Source organism: Peromyscus eremicus, chromosome 4, assembly GCF_949786415.1.
Source record: "Peromyscus eremicus chromosome 4, PerEre_H2_v1, whole genome shotgun sequence".
Classification (NCBI taxonomy): Eukaryota; Metazoa; Chordata; class Mammalia; order Rodentia; family Cricetidae; genus Peromyscus; species Peromyscus eremicus.
The window spans coordinates 120,691,921-120,707,299 of NC_081419.1; the positions used below are offsets into that span (position 1 = coordinate 120,691,921).

At 45.0% G+C, this 15,379-nt stretch overlaps 2 long non-coding RNA genes across 2 annotated transcripts; one reads left to right on the forward strand and one right to left on the reverse strand.

Moving 5' to 3' along the window:
* Positions 1 to 9,040: 9,040 nt before the first annotated feature.
* Positions 9,041 to 12,884, reverse strand: LOC131908591 (uncharacterized). The gene is made up of 4 exons (XR_009378631.1): positions 12,606 to 12,884; positions 10,270 to 10,457; positions 9,412 to 9,551; positions 9,041 to 9,128 (listed from the first exon to the last, which is right to left on the reverse strand). It is a non-coding gene; the product is annotated as an uncharacterized LOC131908591 (long non-coding RNA).
* Positions 12,668 to 13,318, forward strand: LOC131908592 (uncharacterized). Its single transcript, XR_009378632.1, has 2 exons — positions 12,668 to 12,871; positions 13,123 to 13,318. It is a non-coding gene; the product is annotated as an uncharacterized LOC131908592 (long non-coding RNA).
* The last annotated feature ends 2,061 nt before the right edge of the window (positions 13,319 to 15,379 follow it).

Here is a 15,379-nt window from a genome sequence, read left to right on the forward strand (position 1 = left end):
AGAGAGAGAGAGAGAGAGAGAGAGAGAGAGAGAGAGAGAGAAAAGAAAGAAAGAGTGTGTGAAAGAAAGAGGTGGGAGAGAATTCCTGTGTACATGCTAGGGACATGATGGCCCATTTTCCCACAGGCTTACTCTGTCTTTGGAAACCTCATGACTAAGAGTTGAATCACAGCATAGTAGACTAGAGTCCAGAGACTTGAGGGATATCCATCAACTGACTGCCAAGCCACACAAACGTCTTCATTTGTTCTGAAATCTTCCCTAGGTTCTTATTTCTGTGTTTCTCTGCTTCCCATGGGCTTAGGTGCTACTTTCTACTGTCCAGGATAATAAATAATTTGGTATGTCTCCTAACCAGACTGAAATGAGGAGAGATGAGTTGTCCGTGGGAATACTTCATTCTCAGTTCTCCATTCCTCAGCGCCAGTAACCTGTGATCTTCCCGAACACTGATCTGGCTCTACTTTCTTCTGTAAGAGAAAGGGAAACATTGTTCTCATCAGTTAATTAACACTAAGACACAGATATTTAAAGTTATACCCTCCCTGACCCAATTTTTTTTTTTTTTTGAGACAGGGTTTCTCTGTGTAGCTTTGGAGCTTGTCCTGAAACTCACTCTGTAGACCAGGTTGGCCTTGAACTCACAGAGATCTGCTTGCCTCTGCCTCCCAAGTGCTGAGATTAAAGGCATGCGACACCACTGCCAGGCACCCTGACCCAGTTTTCTCTCCAACTGTTATTTAAATTCTTTTAAAAGGCTAATGCTTTAGCAGGGGATAGAACATCATGGTGGGGCTGCTAGTATCTGGGAAGAAGTTTGGGCCTTCCAGGTGATCCGTTCCATTCACAAGCATTTCTGCATGAAGATTTATATGTGTCATCCAGGTCTCATTTATGCCAGGAGGATTTTTAAAAATACCTAATTTTAGAATGTAGTTGAATACTCTAGAATAAGATACTAGAAATGAGTTTTCTGCTCTAGATGTTAATACACTCTCTCTGCCTGGCTCTCACGTTGTGTCCTTTGTATGTGTACAAATGTTCATGAAGAATCCACCATGTGATTCTAACTGTTCAAAGTATCCTTAGAACACTAACCTCCATTTTCTGTCCTGGAAGATCAACAGTAAGTTGTGACAAAGAATTTCACAAGACAATAAATAATTAAGGAAGACTCAATAAGTACAGCTGATAAATACCTTAACAGTTTGGGTAGGGACATGGACTAGAAGACCTTTGTGGACTAGCGTTATGGACTTCCTATATGGTGGACTTCCTATATGATGCAGGATAGAAATGTGTCCTAGGGCTTGGGATAAGTGGAAAGAGGGGTGCATGGGCAAGGTGGACAGTACCCAAATTCCTCCCATCTCATGAAACTCCTCTCATCAGGGAGTGGAGCCAATTTCTCTTTAATCTAGACCAACTTTTTGACCTGTTTTGACCTAAAGAATGAGACCAGAGTAACATTTTCTGGACCTTGGACTGTCTGGGCCTTTAAAAGACCTTCATTTCCCACTGCCTTTCTCTTACAATCTAGTTGCTGTGCAGGTGAGATGTCTCTGTTAGGCCATAGGATGATTAGAAGCCGTATGAATACAGGCTTTGGGGAATGAGAGGTCATCTTGGAATTTCTACACAAACACCGACCCTCCATGAAGAAATGCTCAGCAAGTTCTGCCTAGATTTCTGACCCACAGAAAGTATTACTTTAATCCATGAAGTCACAGTGGTTGGTTAGAAAGCAATAGACAAGTGATTCAGCATTAATAAAGGCAATTCAAGAGTAAGTAACTGATTTCCCATGAAAAGACAGAAGAAAAATAAGAACAAACTCATATGAGAAACTCTTAAGTCTGCAAACCAGTCCATCTGGAGGAGGCATTTCAGATTGGCAGCTAGAAGAATACTCACTAATGTTGAACCCAAATAACTTTAATACAGGAAGTAGATCTTAAGAACATCTATCCAAAGTCCTCTGTGGTAGGTGCTATACAGTGTCCTGTCTGTAGTCCTTCACTTTCCTACCTTAGTGTGTAGCAGTTCAGTGGCCAACCACCAGCACCTTGGTTTCCCCTTCTGCAGCTAATCTTGTTGGGGAAGTCATCCTCACAAAGAATAGCCTTCAGCTAATGACAGAGGGTGATTGGAGCATACACACTCCAACTCATATGGGCTCACAGTCTCCCTAGTCTTCCAAAGAATTAAAGTCTAGTTGCCCATAATTTGCTTTATAACACACTGTAATGGAATTCCTTTTCCCTGATACCAGAAAGTTGGCTTTCTTCCCATGCTGTTTTCTGGGCTCACTTTCTATAACAATGCTTGCTTTTGAAGAAATCAGAACCAATATATTCTCATTCCCTGGTTAAGAAAACCAAAGCTAAGCTGGGCGGTGGTGGTGCACACCTTTGATACCAGCAGTTGGGAGGCAGAGCCAGGCAGATCTCTGTGAGTTCGAGGCCAGCCTAATCTACAGAGCAAGATCCAGGACAGGTACCAAAACAACACAAAGAAACCCTGTCTCAAAAACAAGAAGAAGAAGAAGAAGAAGAAGAAGAAGAAGAAGAAGAAGAAGAAGAAGAAGAAGAAAGCCAAAGCTAGAAAGAAGATTGCTCTGAATATATGCCATCAAACTATGAAAGTTTTAAATCAAAATAGAAATTTCTTTCTCCTCACATAATATTCCAGAGTAAAAGAGATGACTCTGATCCAGAAAGACAGCACATGGGATCCCAGAGCTTCTATTATGTCATTCCCAGACAGTGAGAAGAAAGAGAGAGATATACATGAGATAACAAGTATGCACACCAATCTGCTTATGTCTCATTGGTGAGAACATAGTTTCCTGGGCCATATATAGCTGCAAAGGACACTAAGCTATGCAGTTCAGCTAGACAGCCATGTATATACTACAAGAAGAAAATAAATGGTAAAAAGTGGCAGACTTGTAGTCTGTGACATAGGAAATTAGGCAATTACTCAAGTGCCTGTAGTTAGTGAGTGAACAAGTAGAACCATGAGCTTCTCTGCCCACAACTTTTCCTTTGTATTTCACTTTGATTCCAGGCCTGCTATAGAAAGTCTCAAACGCCATATTGGTGGATCTGGTATTAGGTGGATCTCTCTCCCCTCATCACAGAGTCAGTAAAGCAGAACACGCTCCTGAACTCCCTCTTGGGTCAGGTTTACTGGATCAGACTTTCAGAGCAACTCAAGCAACAAATGAAACTCAAAGACACCTATTACCCATGACTCTTCCTTTTAAGCAGAACTATGTTGGCCTTGGCTCTTGGCATAGATTCTTTCAATGGTACCCCTTTTCCAAAGAGCTCTATTGACTTATGCAGAACCTTTGCTAACAAGTTTACAAAGCTACAGTCACAGTGATGTGAAGGGAGCCCCTGAAGAGTGAAGATGGATCGGCCTAACTACAATCCTGGCCAGGATAGAACGGGAAAGAACCAGGGATCTAACAGATATCCTTGGTGACCAGAAACTTTTGATAATCATCTCTGGAGAACCCAGGCTTGCTTCTGTTGTTTCCAAACTTCCAAAGCCCACAAAGATACATCCTTTTGAACCAGTATCATGGGTGGAGAATTTATGTAGCGAACACAGTTGATTTAGGTATGAAAATAGGAGACAATGAGAACAGACCACTTTAGTTAGGTGATCCTGTTCATAACTTTTCTGTATGTCTACATTTTTCAGATTCAAAGTTTTATAAATTTTGAGTGTTAAGCTGACCAGATATATAAAAATTGTATTTACTCATGTCAACAGAAGTAGTTAGAAGAATTTGTTTATAAGAAGAATTTCTTGATTATACACTATTTGTAGCTTTCAAAAAAAGAAAGAAAGAAATCCTAGTCAAGTGTATCTTAAAGAGCCTAGGTTTGCTTCCCAGGACTGGGGGGACACCTTTTATCTAAATAAAGAACACACTGAATCTTTAAATCATCATTCGGCCTCCTGGCCATTAAATTTTCCCCAAGACATACTCATGTATTTCCTTTTCCAACTTTGGTAAGAAATTATCAAATTTGTGCTTTTTAAATTTTTCTTTATTTTAAACTATACTCATCCACTCATTCATTCATTTAGAGGAAGAGACAAAGAGAGCATGTGTGCCATGGCATTTGTGTGGAGGTCAGAGGACAATTTATGGGAGTCAATTCTCTCTTTCTCTCACATGTGGTTTGGAGATTGGAACTCAGGTGGTCAGGCTTGGTGGTAAGTGCCTTTATCTGCTGAGCTATCTTGTCAACCCCAAGAGTTTTCTCCTTTAAGTCACCGAATATCACTCATTACAACAGCCCCAATATGTTCAAGTGCTCATGAACATGAGGAAGAAGAGTTACCTCTGACTGGAACTCTATGGAGGAAGTTGGTTACCTGCAAACATGCTGGACCAAGTTCTGGTTCTACTCAAACCTCCAAAGATACAGCTAAATCTGCAGATAGTTGGCAATATGTGTTTCATCGCCAAAGAGCCAAGCATTTATGGGGACAAGCTTTCCAAACTCACTAACTTCATTGGTGTCCAGAAAGCTTTTCTGAACAGGATTTCATTAGTAGGAAAAGAATCCCAACTTTTCATGTTTTGTGTCTTTATTTACAGAGTCAAAAATATAATCAGTCATCTGCCTTCTTCTTTACTAACCATTTTTCTGCCCACACTGCTTTTTAAAAAAATAGTCAAACACATGTAAGGAAGATAAATATGGAGTTTAAAAGAATCCAAAGTGGGTAGGTTGTGAGCATAAAAATGAGTAGCATCAGAGCTGGAGATTAAGCATTTGAATATGTTGGTATTTAAAATTAGAATGGCTCCCCAAAGAATTGGTAATGCTCCATTTAAGAAAAGAAATGTTTTCAAATCACTCTGGGTGACTAGAGAAGTCTGAATCAAAGTCAGAAATTAATAAAAAGATATAGGCAGTTACCCCCCATTATAAAGAACAGAGATGATTTATATATGCATATTAAAGCCTGCAAGACCCCACTGTATCTACAGTTCTGTAGAGAAACCTAATGAAATGTAAGAAAAAAAAATGTTTAAAATAGAAATAAATGTGCCTAGTAGAAATACTATTGTCCTATTTGTGTGACACAATGACTTGTTTTCTGGAAAAGCAATTCTTCAATGGAGCCCAGGCAAGCATTGTATTCATTGTAAAGTTGTATATTTAGACCTATAGCCTGAAGGGTTTGCCTGCCTTTAAAGCTCAATGCTACCAGGGGCTCGTTAGAGCAGAAGGATAAAGTCTATCATATTACTGCCTTGACACTACTCAGAACTTCTGGGTAGTTTTCAGTGGCTTCAAGTACTTAGATTGTCAGCAGTGTGGGAAATAGAAAGTGGAATACTGAATGTATGAGGTGTGTACATCAAACATATGGAAATGTATAGACAGAGATAAAGACTCTTGTGGAACACCCTGTTAGATTGAAGTCACTGCAGAACAATTCCAGGGTAAATACAGATTCACAGTAAACAGCCGCAATGCTCAGGTTGCAGGAATTAGAGCAGTCTGAGTCTCATTCAAGATCAAATGGTTCCTTTCTAGACTTTGTATCAGGAAGAGGCTTTGCTAAGGGTGGCAGGAAGATAATAGGACATAATGACAGCCATGACATCTTCAGTGTAACAGTGAGGGGTTAGTGTCTAAATTCAGGCCGGGTTTGACATAGGACAGCATCATCTTATTATGGCTGTTTCTCTAGCTGGGCCAACTCGAAGCTTTGCCGGGGGGCCCTCTCCGTCTGTCTTGTACATACCTGGGCTTTGTGAGAAGCTGTTTTCATGATACTGGTGAGTGAATCATGGTGGGAAGGAGGGGGTGTGTCCAAAGAGGAGCATAGGGACAAACCAGAGACAAATCCATCAAAGCCTAGAGGAGCCAACATAACTTACTTTCCAGTCCTCAAACTTCTGCATGCATTTTTTTAAAAAATAAATAACACTTGTCTGTAGAGAGAAAAATAAAAGATACCAGAAGCAACATAGTGGAAAATTAGTCTCCATCTGCTCCTCTCGACACCTTGGTTTTCTAGTCCATCATCCCCCCAAAAAATCCTTGAGTATTTTTTTAATGTACAAGTCCAGTCATTCAATTGTAAAAAGGTTAAACGAAGCATCCTGCACCTCTCTTCAGTCTCCCCAACACCCCATCTTTCCTACACACACACAGTATGTCTTCACTCTGTCCAACCCCTAGCCTGTTTATTTATCACAGGCAGAGTCTCTAATAGACGACCTGCCCTAACCCTGAAAGGCTGTGTCTTTTTTTTTTTGAGGGTTAGGATTATTACTCAATGATAATGACTTATTTTACACATTGTCTTCTGCTGATGTTTAAAAGATGGGACATTTGTCCGGGCGGGAGCCTGAGCCCCTCCGAGGACTTCAGGAGACCTTGCCAAAACGTTTCCAAACTGAATAGTCATTGGGCAGCCAGATAATTCAGAAACTATTTGTATGAGCTGTTTATCAAATTATTAACCGCACAGATGTTGTTTGGTTGAAGAGCAGCTGAATCCCCTCTCTGGCAGCCGCGGAGACAAAGGTCTTCAGGAATAATTGGAGATGTGCACGGAATATTAAATTAATTTACTGCTCTTAATTCTTATGCAAATTCTGACCTCTGATGGCGCCTATCAATTACCCCGCGCTCAGTGAAAGCGAAGGCGACAGTTTCTTTTCTTTACTTTGCTTTTTTTTTTCTTTTAAGAACTCGAAAAAGGAAATATTTGCAATAAGCAAACCATAGGAGCTCTGCGTAGCTGGAATTGTTTAATTGAATCTCCAAGTTTTAGGGATGTCTGTGGAGGATAAAACCCCAGGGCGCAGAGGAGGGATGCAGAGGGGGCGGAGGAATTTGGAAGTTTGGTTACACATCTGCCAGAGGTTCAGAAAAATACAGCACCAGTACTGTCGAATAAAATGTGAATTTGCAGACTGACCGGAGCCTTAATGCTCGCGTCCCGGCGGACCGTGGTGGTGGATGGCAAGGCAGGGACAGAACAGCGCCCTTCTGCAAATCCACAAACACGGTATCCAGCGCCTAGGCGCCTTTGCGTGGGCGTTTGCCGGACCGCTGCCTGGAACTGTCCGGCAAAAGGGTGGCTCCCTTTACTGTTTAATTGTCTTCTCTTACTGCCCTCAATCAAAAACACTGAAAAAAAAATTGTTTGAGAACCCAAACCTCTACGAGGCACTCCCACATTCAACTCCACTGAAATCCCGGGTGGGCCGAAATAAGATGTAATTGTTTCCTGCGTGGACACCCAACTCGTTTCCCTGAATTGAGCAAATGCCAGGGCTTTGTCTGCGCTTGTGGCTTAAACGCTGTGTGGTTTCTGCGCCCCGGTGGTGGGCTGTAAAGACTGGGATCTCCAAGTCTTTCATCATCGTTCTAATAAGGAAAACCAAATCGGGCGCATAATGTCATCAGCCCTGGCCCGACCTTGCGGGGACCTCCGCAGCGCGAAGATGTCGCCAGCGGCCCCCGGCGCAGCCACGACGCGTCGCCTTTCAGCTCCTAGCGGTCCCCACAAAAGCCAGACAACAATATCAATTAATCATGCAGCGGGCAAACAAGGAGATTTATCCCGCGACAAACAGCCCCACGGAGAGCCGTTGAATGGGCGTGATTAGCATGTGAAAAGACGAGCAAAACTCCGTGGTTCAACAGCTAAAGAGCAATTTGATGGGACGGGGATGGGGAAATTACTTGATTAGCGTCCGTCGGAGGAGAGCACGGTTACAGCCCCTCAGCCTGGAATCCAACTGCGGGACAAAACGCGCTGGTAAATGCTGCGACTTGGAGGGACGACGCGCGAGTGAGGGTGGCACGGGGACCGGCCCTGACACGCGAGCGACCGCGCGGGGCGGGGGGGTGGGGGGGCGCGGTAATAGTGGGCAAAGGGGCTGACCTACTTAGCCACTCCCCAAAGCAACTGGAGCCGCGACAGCTGTCCCACTGCCCTCACCTAGGCTCGCAGGCCTGGATGGGGCGGACACGACTTCCCCAGCTGGTGTCGCAGGTCGACCCTAATTCACATTCTCTGGACTCCGGCGTGGGAGGAGAGTGTCAAAGGCATGTGTGGAGAGAAAGGTCCTTCCACACCCTCCCGGGAGTCTGCTCCGGGTCCCCCGGGGAGCAGTCCGATGCCCAGCAGCCTGTGCCAGCGGCCGCACGCAGCTGTTCCAACACAAGCTCTGAGGTTCGGTTTGCACAGGCAGTGAACTTTGGATCTCCTTAAGACCGCTTTTCCTGAACCTCGGAATTTAATCTCTGCGTTCCAGCCTCTCTTAGGAAAACTGTCCTTGTGGCCTTAGCACTTTTGGGGGAAAAATTGTTCTTGGGTTGTGTAGTCCACCCAGAAGAGATGGGGAGTGGAAAGGGGTTAGTTACTCCAATTGAGGATGGCCGGCCAGGAGGCTATTGGGGTGGGCGAAGTGAGGCACCAGGGCTTTCACGACCGTCTTAGTGTTAACGATGGTATAGAGCAGGCGCCAGAACTCTCCCTGGGATCGATTGGTCAGTCCCAGGCCTGCCTTGGATCCGGATACCGCAAGGTCAGATCTGGTGGCGTGGGAAACTGAGCCCCACGGTTTTCTTTCCAGTTCCAGAAGGCAGCATCCAAGGCTAATTGCCCAGATTTTTATTTCGGTACCTTGGGCCTCCTGGGTAGACTTTTATTGATGAGCAAGAAAAGTGACCTGACAGAATGCTATGGAGAAGCGAGGCTAAGGGTTCTCAGGACAAGGCCAAGTGCAGAATGAGAGCACAGTGAAGTCCTCTGCTCTCCCAACAACCCATCTTACGAATCTTAGATAGACTGCCCACGTTTTCCCAGTTACCACCAACCCTGCCCCAAGCACCTGCCCAACAGGGAGGAACTAAATACTCCTGAACAGTCCCGAAGGGCCCACAACTCCCTTCTCCCTGGCTCCTCCCATTTCCACCAAAAAGGAAAGTCTCTCCAGCAGGTCACTAAGGGCCTTTTCTAACTGGCCTGCAAAAGGCTCCTTCTTGCTCCTGCAAAAGGCTCCTTCTTGCTCCTGCGGGCAATGGGGGTGCATCAGGGAGAGCTCCGGGATCCTGCCTTCAGTTTATCTAGGAGAGAAAAAAAAATCTAATCCACCTTCCTGAAGTATATAAACATAAATCTAACAAAGAAAGTCTCTAAAGGACAGATTTGCCAAAACTTTGCGTGTCTTAAACACACTCTATCTCTTGGCATGAAGGAGCCAAGGACCAATAAGCGCATGGGGCGGGGATGGATCACCCCCACCAGCAGAACAATTGCCACTCAGTTGAACAGTGTCAATTAAACCATAGCAAAATGGTCAACTTCAGAGGGCTTAATATTTCCTAAAACGTCTGGGGTGGTGCGTACGCAGTGAACTGACGTTCTCTGCGGGCTTCTGGTCTTCTGGGCTCTCCCACTCCGCCAGGCGCTGATGCCCCAATGCAGCTTCCCCCTCTGCCATCTAGGCGGACGGACTCTTGGGGTCGTAGATCCCCAACTGGCTCTAACTGCGAGGGAAGAAGGAGCAGTGGTAGAGGACATGCGGTTGTACCCGCGGTACCCGCAGTGGTGGCACTTGGCTCTGGGAATGAGAGACCCGGGGAACCGGAAAGGCGCAGGCAGGGTAGTAAAGCCCAGAACTGCAACAGTTCTCAAGCATGCTAACGATGCAAGGCAACCAAGCAGGATATACAGAACTGGTTGTCTTCTGCACCACACCATCTTCCTCTGGTGAACACTAATGCACTTTGTGGTTCGAAGCGCTTCCTGGGTGACTGAAACTGTGCATTTTAATTCCCAAGTCAAGTGGCTGAGCCATCTCAAATTTGGGCGTGGGGGTGGGGTGGGGGACCACGGTGTCGACTGCTCAGGGTTGGCTTTATAGTTATTTTTGTAACTTCTGCCCGGTACCCACAGTATTGGCCTGAAAAGCAAAAGAGGCCATTGCAATTTATTCCAATGGGCGGTTTTTAAGAAGCTGGCAATTTGAACCGGCTGGGTGTTATTTAGTGCAATATGAAATCAAATGATCCTATTTCTCAAATAACAGTGTCTGCGAGGAGAAGTGAATCCTCTGAAAGGGTAATTGTCTGCTGATGGTGTTTTCCATTATACCCGATCTTGGCCTAAATGATGTTGGGCAGCAGGGCGGAGAGTGAGGGGTGAAATCAATGCACACCAACTCGCGCTCCGGTGGAAGAAAAGGTCCCTCTAGATCGTGCGTACCTGCAAGTCCTGCAGAACAATGCCGCTGATTGCACCACCGATTTGGACGGCTGTTCTGCAGATCTCAAACGGTAGATCTCAAACATCATCAAACTGAAGTGATCTTGGGGATAAGAGAATAAAACTAACTCTCCTTTCGAAACTTTAGGAATCCTTAGTATCTCGGCATCATTGAGTCAGCAGATAACCTGGGAAATAAAACCCAGTTTGGCCATGTTTCCACCGCCCTGCCCCAAGTTAATATTGAAAACACAGAGTAAGTAGTTTTTTTCTAAGGCAGGTTCTGTCTAGGGCTCTAGCCCTCTCCCTACTGAGTCTCCCCCAGCCCACATTAGTTCCTTGGAAAGGCCTGGCTTCCACCAGGCACTGGCTTAATTACTCAATAGTGCGCAATAGTCTTGTAGGTAGAGAAAGGCGGGCACCGGACTTTAGAAAATTATTCTCTGTAGGTCCAAGCCACTGTTTCCCATAAAACCTGATATAGGAATAACTGGAAAAAAAGCACCAACACGAAACAAATGGAAGGAAGGGGTTCAGGAACTGGAACAAAATTGACAGGCTGGAAACTACTTGTTGGCCTTAGGGTGTGTCAGTACCCCAGAGTCAAACAAAGGCAATATTCTGGGCCTGCCTTTCTTCAGCATTCTGCCTTATCTACTGAGGCAACAGCGTTGAGCATAAACCCTCCTTAATTATTGCGAATACACCTTGAGGGGAGTGGCCTCTTTAGAGCTTGAGCGGGGGCAGAAGAAGGAGCGGCCTTGGAAGGAAGATGCACCTAGGTTTTAAGCTACTTAAGCCCAAGGACCAAAGCAGCTTCCTGGCTTCCCCTTCCACCCCTCCCCCCTTCAGAATTTTTCTTCCCTAAGGAAGAATGTCCTGAAATTGTAGTCAAAGTCTACATCTGTTAACTTGGAGGCATTTCAGGCCAACTCTCTTAACACCAGTGCAGAGGGCTTGCTTCCGCTCCCGATGGGTAGGTTTCTTTTCATTTTCTTTAAGTATATATAATGTGTTGTATAAACATGTGCACGCACAATAAGAGAGACGTACATATACATACAAGCATATGCACACTTTTCTATATTATAACTTCTATTTACAGGCGTGTTTGGGTATTAGTGATTTTCTCCCCTCCTTGGTGCTATTTTCAAATGCTCAAAGAAATTAGGTGTGGGGATGGTGGTGTAATTTTTCTATGCCCTAGAAAGCTTCCAAAGATGCAGCCACAGCATCTGAGGCCCAAAGCACCGGGACAGCAATGTGCTATTCCCAGTATCTCACCCTTCTCCAGGCTTGAATGAAAGGAGCTATCTTGGTTTCCACCCGCGGTTCCCCCCCATCCCAGCCCCCCGATACCATTTCTGGGCTGAAAATTCAGCATAATTAGAGGCCCTCTGCAGCTCTGGATACAGTGCTTTAATTTTTACCTTTCTGCTTTGGCGCTTAACAAATCTCGGGGGTGCAGTTTCTTAGGGACTGCTCCAGGGGAGCCTGCCCACCGCTAGCTGAATAGTAAAGCCTAAAATATGATGATAAAATGTCCCACCGGCTGTCTCTCAGGACCCCTCTGAGGCTGCTGTCCCCAGCAGCGCGGACACACAGCTTGGCTGAATTGCAAAGGCCACTAGCTACCTGCCTTCCCAGACGGAACTATGTAGCTGCAGGCTGGGCCCAGGGACAGCCCCCGCCCTTTTACTTAGCGCGGCGGCTCTGCTCTCGCTCTTCTTCGGAGGAGGTAAGTGGTAGTCACACCCGAATCTCAGCTGAACCTCTTTTAAAAACCGAAGGAGCCCCTTTTCCCCACGATTTCTGCTCCGTTTCCCCAAACAATTAGGAACCCCCAGTCCAGTTTTGCTGGAGTCTCTGCCTGTCCCTACACCTCCGTACGTTGGGGCGGTTGCGCACACCTTCCGGATTGAACACTGGGTTGATGATAAATAACCCCACTTGGCACTGGACTGGGCCAGGGTCTGCCGGCTCAGGAAGAGTGGCTTTGGGTGCTCCCACCCGACGGTCACCAGGCCTGTACAGGAAAAGCCACTCAAGGTCCAAGTGCGTGGGGGCCGGGGCAGGTGGAGACCCAGAGCTCCAGGCCCCGCGTCCCTTCTTTCCAGGGACGTTGTAGCCCCAGAAACACCCTAGACTGCTGCAAAGGGAAGGAGATTTAAGATCTGACAGTCCTAAGGCTGTTTTCCAGCAACCAGCTGCTTTGCGGCGGGAAGAGTGGGCGGCTTTGACCTACGCTGTAGAGTGTCCACAACTCCCCTCCCCATGGCAAGCGACCCCTTCCCCCACCTGAGTTCCTCCTCCCTCCCCTCCCTAGACCCACTGACCTTGAGAAGGCGCCGACCCACGGTGGCGGAGCCACACCAGGCGATGTTCGAAGCAGGAGTGCGCGGCTCGAGCGCTGCCGGTACTCGCTGGCTGATCCGTGTCCCCCACCGGTCGGGAGTGTGCGGAGCTCCCCTCCCCCACGCCTTATAATTTAATCACATGAGATATTAAATGATCAAGCCGCTCATTAATCATCACTCGAGTTATTGGGATTGAGCACGGCGCCTTGTGTTTTGACAGCCCAGAATGGTTCACCCGGCTCCTGGTGCGTCTGGGCTTGGGGGATGGGGACTCTCTAGCTACTCTTAAGAAACACACGAGCCCCACGCGGACTGTTGGGACCTCTTGCCTAGGAAAAGATTTGGGCAGGCTCAGTCCCAGCTTTATAGTTCAGCTGAGGGTTTGTCGGACGCCCAACCGCATCCTTCGCAGCCCATTTTCTTGAAATTTAGATTTTAATGTGGGTGATTCACGTAGACAACAGTCGACTTTAATCAATAGTATCCTCATTTGCAGTTTTTCAGAAGGATGAATTTGACTGAATCCTGGATCTTCACTCACTGTGTGATGGTGTGAAGTTGAGGTGTTTGAAATACAGATGGAGCCATATCAGTGAAGACATTTCCAAGGATGGCTTCCGTTAACTCCAGTGCGATGAGGCTGTCTTGTTTTTCTGCACACTACAAATGCAAATAAAAGGGAAAAAATTAAATGTTTTCCATTAAATACCTATTTGGAGGTTTCATCTTAAAAACATAAAGTCATCTTATTTTCATGCTCCCCCCCTCCTTTTCCTATTTTTTACTAACTGGATCTTTTTTAAAAAAATGAATAAACCAATCATCGTTACATTATGATTTAATTATACACACAAGAAACAAGTGCCTATCAAAAGCTGTTTTGGTGCAAAGCAATGTGGCCAGCCCTCAGCATCTAGGCTTATACACCCGCAGAAAGAACAATATACTGTACAGAAAGAAAGTCACCCCCGCCTTGGGAAGGGATGACTGGGATACCAAACTGTCAGCCAAAATATATATTTTAAATTATCTGTTCTGAAACCCACATTTAGAAGAAATCTAGCCCTCATATCCAGCCTCTTCTGGCTCAGCCTAAGCTAAGGCCAGGAGGGGCCAGTCTCTCTAGGAGGAGGCTACGGTGAAGCTCAGTTATTAGTTAAAGTTTTCTGAGCAAATCTCAGATCCAGCCAATTTATTTTCTCTTCAAAAATATAAAATAGGCCAGATGTTGTGGTGCTTGCCAGTAATCCAGCACCTGGGAGGTAGAGACAAAAGAATCAGGAGTTCAAGGTCATTCTTAGCTGAAAAGCTAGTTTGAGGTCAACATGACTTTCAGGAGACCTTCTCTCAAACAAACAAAAAATACCTAAAATAAATCAATAAATAGAAATATAAATAAAACAAACACCCAACAAGAATATGCTCAAAATCCTTAGAAGCTAAATTACATTTAATTTGCCTACCAGAACATGAAGCCAATTTAGTAAGCAAATAAATATATAAATCCTGATCCTATGGTTCCATTTTATCACAGAATATCATCAACAATATTAAATGTGTCTAAGACTATTCATGAGATATTTTCTCTTCTGTTAGTCCGTTGTTTGCATTTTTCTACCCTGCTCACTAACACACAAAGAGATAGGTATCAAAACTCAACACACACACACACACACACACACACACACACACACACACACGCACTGCTAGGTGAAATTCATAAATCCTACAGAAGCTAGTGCAGGAGAGAAAAAAAACATAATATGGTATGAGTATTTTTTCATAAGCCAATGGAGAAAAAAAATATCTTGACTATCTTTATCCAGGCAGTGATGCCTGCGGGTTCTGCAATGACAGGGACATGTGTTGTCAGGGACTAAGAGATCACTTTGTATTCCAGGAGTTAAAGTGGACAAATGCCCGTATCAGAAGACTTTGTTCTAAACCTGGAGACTTTGAACATAACCTGAATTAGCGAACTTGATATTATCCTCTTCTGAAATGTGGATTGAAGAATTATACTACATAAAAAGCTTTCAAAACAATGAAAACGCAAAGTTTAGTTGACTAGAAGCCTAAACATGGGGAAAAATAATTCTATTTATTTGTTTGTATTGTCATTTGGTGTGTGTGGGGGATTTTTGTTGGTGGAGCTGTTTGTCACGTTTTTTACTTATGTGAGACAAAGCTGGCTTAGAATTTATGATTCTTCTGCCTCTCTAGTCCTGGAATTAAAAGCCAGTGCCACCATGCCAGCTTATATTGGTGTTTTTGTACACATTACCAACTGTTCCTGGAATGCTGGAGGTGTGTATGGGGAATATGGGCTTCACACAGAGACTTGATGGTGCCTGTTCCCAGCTCACAGCCAAAGCAGAAATCACTCATACTTCTCACTTCCTAGCCCAGTGCTCTTGTTTAAGAAAGCTAGTTGTTGTACATTTCAAATTAGTTCTGTTTTGTAAAGCTCTCCATCCCCCACTTCTGTTTTCTGAATCTTTTTCAGAATGTTCAGAAGTCAGTTATGAAAAAGCACACAGAACATGCTCAGTCTCTAGGAAATGCTAGAGCAGTACGTCAACCTACTCTATAATCCAGTTCCTTCTCCAGGATCACCATGCTAAGCTTCTCTCTGCTTCTTATTCTAAGTTCATCCCATATACATAAGTCTGAGGAAGAGCTGCAAAGAGTGTCACAGGAGTGCAAACATCATAAGGCTGGACCAAGTACTAACTCAGGTTAGTACTTCCGGC